The sequence below is a fragment of the Heterodontus francisci genome, chromosome 9, assembly GCF_036365525.1.
Source record: "Heterodontus francisci isolate sHetFra1 chromosome 9, sHetFra1.hap1, whole genome shotgun sequence".
Classification (NCBI taxonomy): Eukaryota; Metazoa; Chordata; class Chondrichthyes; order Heterodontiformes; family Heterodontidae; genus Heterodontus; species Heterodontus francisci.
Genome location: NC_090379.1, coordinates 87,590,171 through 87,596,715, shown reverse-complemented (window position 1 = coordinate 87,596,715; position 6,545 = coordinate 87,590,171). Strand labels below are relative to the sequence as shown.

The following is a 6,545-nucleotide window of genomic DNA, read 5'->3' as shown; positions in this document are numbered from 1 at the left end:
TCTTTAGATAAAGTATCGATTGAAAATGACTTAATATCTGGGACAGTAACTGTAGGTGTTGTCCACAGTTTGCTAGTAAAGGGAATTGATCTACTCCTAGGAAATGATTTGGCTGGATCAAAAGTACCAGTTTCTCCTATAATTACAGAGGAACTAAATGAAATTAAAGAAACAGAACAATTACAGAAACAACTTCTGGGAATATTTCCTGCATGTGGAGTCACCCTAGCAATGGCTAAACAGGATTCATTGTCGGAGGTAAAAGGGGCACCACAAATAGATAACCATGTATCTGAAACCTTATTTGGGGATTTAGATAATCCAAATGAGATGTTTAACAGATCATTTATCATTGCAGCACAGCAAGCTGATCCAGGGATATACCATATAGTACAGACGGCTCTGACAGAAGCTGAGGCAAAAGGAGTTCTGGAAGGTTATTATATGGCAAACGGGGTTTTGAGGAGGAAATGGAGACCGCCTCATACGCCTGTCGACGAAGACCGGATAATTGTTGAGCAGATACTGGTACCACCTAAATATCGCCAAGGATTATTAAGGTTAGCACATGACATTCCTTTTGCAGGACATAGGGGAATTTGGAAGACCAAATCACGCATAAACCAACATTATTACTGGCCAGGTCTTACTAAAGATGTGAAACAATTTTGTAGGACATGCCATACCTGTCAAATGGTGGGAAAACCACAGCCTACCATAAAACCAGCACCACCAGTTCCCATACCAGCGATTGAGGAACCATTTAGCAGTGTGTTAGTAGACTGTGTAGGACCCTTGCCAAAAACAAAAGTGGGGCATCAATACACACTTACTATCATGGATATGGCTACTCAATTTTCAGAGGCCATTCCTTTGAGGACAATTACAGCTAGAATAGTAGTAGAAAAGTTAACCCAATTCTTTATGAGATATGGGTTGCCACTTGAAGTTCAATCAGATCAAGGTTCTAATTTCATGTCTAGGATATTTCAAGAAGTCCTGGGCAATTTGGGGATTAGACAGTTGAAATCTTCAGCATATCACCACAGTCACAGGGAGCTTTAGAGAGATTTCACCTGACTCAAAATGATGATTAGAACATACTGTCACGAATATCCACATGACTGGGATAAAGGACTAGACTTTCTTTTATTTGCCACCGGAGACTCACCAAATGAGTCTACAGGCTTCAGTCCTTTTGAATTGGTTTATGGACATGAAGTAAGAGGTCCTCTAAAACTTATAAAAGACAGATTCTTGGAACAAAAGAATGAATCTTTGACACTGGACTATGTATCTGTGTTCTGGGAGAGGCTCACAAAAGCTTGCAGTGTGGCTCAGGAACACCTTAAAGCATCCCAAGCCAATATGAAAAAATGGGCAGACAAGAATGCAAAAGCCTGTGATTTTCAACTAGGGGATGAAGTATTAGTGTTGTTACCATTACAGGGAGAACCATTAAAAGCGCGGTTCAGTGGCCCATATAGAGTGATCAAAAGAGTGGGTAAGGTAGATTACTTGATTGACACCCCTGATCGATAGAAGAAGAACCGGTTGTGTCACATCAATATGCTAAAGTAATATTACCGCAGGTAGGAGGATAAGCCAGTACAGGTATGTCAGGTAATCAGGACTGTTGAGAGGGAAAAGGATAGTAAGGATGAGGCGAATCAGGCCTAGGAACTTCTCAGATTGAACCTCCAACTGTCAGATTAGCGAATACAGAATGGCTAGGAAAATTAAACTATAGGCTTTTACACTTAGAGGAAAAACAGCGTGAAGACTTAACCAGGCTTTTCACCACATTTCAAAGTGTTTGCAGGGATAAACCGGGATGTACAACCTTAGCCACGCATGATGTGGGTTTAGGGGGAACCATTCCTTTAAAACAACATCCTTGTCGCTTAGGTCCAGACAGACAGGCCCAAGTGGAAGCAGAGGTACAATACATGCTGAAGGGCAGCTTAGTTGAACCTAGTCAGGACAGCTGGAATTCGCAGATGGTCTTGATGATTAAACCTGATGGGTCGGCTCAAACTGGCATAGACTATAGTAAAGTCACTGCAGTAAAGAAGGCAGACTCCTATCTAAATTCTCATTTGAAGGACTGTATGGACAGAGTGGGCAACACCATTTGTCTTAAAGAAACAGATGTGCTGGAGGGGTACTGTCAAATTCCTTTGACACCCCAAGATAAGGAAAAATCAGCCTCTGTTACACTGGACAGGGTTTTCCAGTATCAAGTGATGCCACACAGGTTAAGGGGTACTTGAGAAACTTCTCAGAGAATAGTGAACCCAGTAGTGGTCAGTTCTCCTAGCTGTGTAGTTCATCTGACTGAGGTGATGGACAATAGGGATACTTGGAAGGAAATATGAAACAACTGGAAGACTGTGCTTGGAAATTTGAAATGGGTTAATTGGGAAAACCTTTTGAAAATTTAAAGCCGAAAATATTCTGGTGGAACTCGTTGCTGTCATCTTACCATTTTAGAAAATTGTATATCTGTAAATGCGGGAAAAAATGTTAGCGTTTTTAAAAAATTTGTATTTTTTACACATTGTACTGGAACGCATTTTGGGAATGGCATTTCATTCTGCCAGGTGCGGAGGTGTTATGATCCTGTTTTTTTAAGGGAAATATGCGGTGTGTCTTTAAGACAGCAAAGGATCAATACTGCTTTAAGAACAAGCAAACCTCAGGAGTTACCGAGAAGGTGCATCTTGGTTGCTGTTGGATACAACCAAACAGAGAGGGAGGACCAGCCAGCTTCAGAAGGTGCATCTTGGTTGCCTTGGATACAGCCATTCAGAGACTGAGGATAGATATACAATGTTGTGAGTAACTTTTAAATTGTTTATTTGTTGAGACAGATTGTTCCAACAGAGACACAGCTACGCCAATGTGAACTGAACAGAGATCTCTGTTAATTTAAACTGAAGGAAGAGAATTTAAACTGTGACTTTTTTTTTATCCTTCAAAATTATAAAGACACATTGATTCTTTTGAAAGCGATTGTGAGTTGTTGATCTGCTGTGGTCATCGCTGGAAGAAAGAGGAGTTTGAAGCTTCGGATGTTGGACTGTTTTCCTTTCCTCATCGGACCCTGGAAATTGCGAGTGGACTTTGAATCAGAGGACTGTTCTTCAGGAAGTGTAAATCTGCAAGAACTATATATTTTTCTATTTTTAAATGGTGTTTTTATCTTTGTAGTGTTTAAGAATTTAGTTATTTCTAATAACATTAATTTGTTGATCTAAAGATACCTGGTTTGGTTTGCTTCATTCGGGGGTTAATAGATGGTTTAATTCAGCTGTGACTTTCTTTAATTTGAGAAGTTTAAAGTGATATGTTAGGTGATCTATGGAATGACGTGACTGAATTGACAGTGTGTTACTCCCACCGCAATCAGAATCATATATTTTGATTGGGGGCTTTGTCTTAAGAGGTCGTGATGTAACAATACCTTTTCATAGCAGATCTATCCATTGGTAAAGAAAAAAACTATTGTTGAGTTGCAGTTCTTCAGCTGAACTCCAAGCTTTTAGGGTCCCCATTGCCATCTCTACTGGCTACCAGCAGTGCTCAAGACTGGGACATATCAGGCTGGGTTTTTCTTGCTCTGTGGAGACTGGGTTGCAGGTCAGGGGTGCCAGGAAAATGGGGGGAGTCAAGTCGGGACGACTCCCTGACGCATTCACACCTGCAGGGGACTTTCCAAGGGGTGGAGTGGGAATGAGGTCGCTGCTAACTCCATGGAGGCGGGCAGCCCATTAGACCAATTAAGGCCATGCTTAGGGGCCATTTTGCACCAGTGTCAGTATTTTACCAATGTTGGAGTGGCCCCCAAACATATGCAGAGGCTGCCAGCTCAATTGAGGCAGCCTCCAGCAGCAGGCTAGGGAGCCAACAGGGCTGGAGGTTCCATGCCCCAATGACAGGGCCACAGGGATGAAAGGCCACAGCCTTCTTTATGAATCAGCCTGTGGATGGGCTTCCCCTCTGTCCTGATAATCCCACTGGCTTTGGGCCGCTTTGATTTTTCACTTCGGTGCAGGCAACCAAGGGCACCTCCATGTTGCGGCGCCCCTGTGCTCACCTGTCTGCCCTTGGCAACACTCACCTCTCCAGGTGGGGCTGCCAGCCTGACATCGCTAAGGCCCCAGTGATTGGGCCTGCAGCATCAGGAGCCTGCCTGCTGTACCCAATAGGGCAGCGAGCATGAGGTGGCCAATTAGGAGGCCACCTCCCAGAACATATGAACATACGAACATACGGATTAGGAGCAGAAGTAGGCCATTCAGCCCCTCGAGCCTGCTCCGCCTTTCAATAAGATCATGGCCGATCTGTTTGTGTCTTGAATTCCACACTCACATCTATCCCGATAACCTTTGATTCCCTTGCCTAACAAGAATCTATCTACCTCCGCCTTAAAAATATTCAATGACCCTGTCTCCACCACCTTCTGAGGTAGAGAATTACAAAGTTGCACAACTGTCCGAGAGAAAAAAGTTCTCCTCAAATCTGTCCTAAAAGGGCGACCCCTAATTTTGAAACTGTTCCCCCTAGTTCTGGACTCACCCACAAGAGGAAACATCCTTTTCACATCCACCTTGTCAAGAAGGTTGTGCTGGTGGGCATGCTGGTGACATGGGTAGGCTTGGGTCCCCATATTGGCCGGACATCCTGATATCAGCTGGAAGATCCAGCCCATCTGGTCTGCAGGTTGTGATGCATTCACATATGGACTCATCATGGGGGTGAGAAGGGGGATTGTCACTCAATACCTTTTTATGGCCCAGTGATGCCAGAACCTTGATACAATAGAACGTTTCACCTCCATACCAACACTTGTAAATATGAGGCAAAAGAAAATGCAAACATATTTGGAGGGTAGAAGATAAAGGTGGTCTCTATATTCTACTTGTTATGAATATGAGAATACATCTAGTTTAGAACATGAGAACATTAGAACATTACAGCGCAGTACAGGCCCTTCGGCCCTCGATGTTGCGCCGACCATCTGACCTACACTATTCCATTTTCATCCATATGTCTATCCAATGACCACTTAAATGCCCTTAAAGTTGGCGAGTCTACTACTGTTGCAGGCAGGACGTTCCACGCCCCTACTACTCTCTGCGTAAAGAAACTACCTCTGACATCTGTCCTATATCTTTCACCCCTCAACTTAAAGCTATGTCCCCTCGTGTTTGCCATCATCATCCGAGGAAAAAGACTCTCACTATCCACCCTATCTAACCCTCTGATTATCTTGTATGTCTCTATTAAGTCACCTCTCCTCCTCCTTCTCTCTAACGAAAACAACCCCAAGTCCCTCAGCCTTTCCTCGTAAGACCTTCCTTCCATACCAGGCAACATCCTAATAAATCTCCTCTGCACCCTTTCCAAAGCTTCCACATCCTTCCGTGATGCGGTGACCAGAACTGCACGCAATACTCAAGGTGCGGCCTCACCAGAGTTTTGTACAGCTGCATCATGACCTCGTGGCTCCGAAACTCGATCCCCCGACTAATAAAAGCTAACACACCATATGCCTTCTTAACAGCCCTATTAACCTGGGTAGCAACTTTCAGGGATTTATGTACCTGGACACCAAGATCTCTCTGCTCATCTACACTACCAAGAATCTTCCCATTAGCCCAGTACTCTGCATTGCTGTTACTCCTTCCAAAGTGAATCACCTCACACTTCTCCGCATTAAACTCCATTTGCCATCTCACAGCCCAGCTCTGCAGCCTATCTATGTCCCTCTGTACCTTACAACACCCTTCGACACTATCCACAACTCCACCGACCTTCGTGTCATCCGCAAATTTACTAACCCACCCTTCTACACCCTCATCCAGGTCATTTATAAAAATGACAAACAGCAGTGGCCCCAAAACAGAACCTTGCGGTACACCACTAGTAACTAAACTCCAGGATGAACATTTGCCATCAACCACCACCCTCTGTCTTCTTTCAGTTAGCCAATTTCTGATCCAAAGCTCTAAATCACCTTCAACCCCATACTTGCGTATTTTCTGCAATAGCCTACCGTGGGGGACCTTATCAAACGCCTTACTGAAATCCATATACACCACATCCACGGCTTTACCCTCATCCACCTGTTTGGTCACCTTCTCGAAAAACTCAATAAGGTTTGTGAGGCACGACCTACCTTTCACAAAACCGTGCTGACTATCGCAAATGAACTTATTCTTTTCAAGATGATTATAAATCCTATCTCTTATAACCCTTTCCAACATTTTACCCACAACCGAAGTAAGGCTCACAGGTCTATAATTACCAGGGCTGTCTCTACTCCCCTTCTTGAACAAGGGGACAACATTTGCTATCCTCCAGTCCTCCGGCACTACTCCTGTCGACAATGACGACATAAAGATCAACAACAACGGCTCTGCAATCTCCTCCCTGGCTTCCCAGAGAATCCTAGGATAAATCCCATCTGGCCCAGGGGACTTATCTATTTTCACTCTTTCCAAAATTGCTAACACCTCCTCCTTGTGAATCTCAATCCC

At 43.9% G+C, this 6,545-nt stretch overlaps 1 long non-coding RNA gene across 1 annotated transcript; it reads left to right on the top strand.

Moving 5' to 3' along the window:
* The first annotated feature begins 390 nt into the window (after nucleotides 1-390).
* LOC137373894 (uncharacterized) lies at nucleotides 391-3,206 on the top strand. Its single transcript, XR_010975727.1, has 3 exons — nucleotides 391-560; nucleotides 2,636-2,837; nucleotides 2,992-3,206. It is a non-coding gene; the product is annotated as an uncharacterized lncRNA (long non-coding RNA).
* Nucleotides 3,207-6,545: the final 3,339 nt, after the last annotated feature.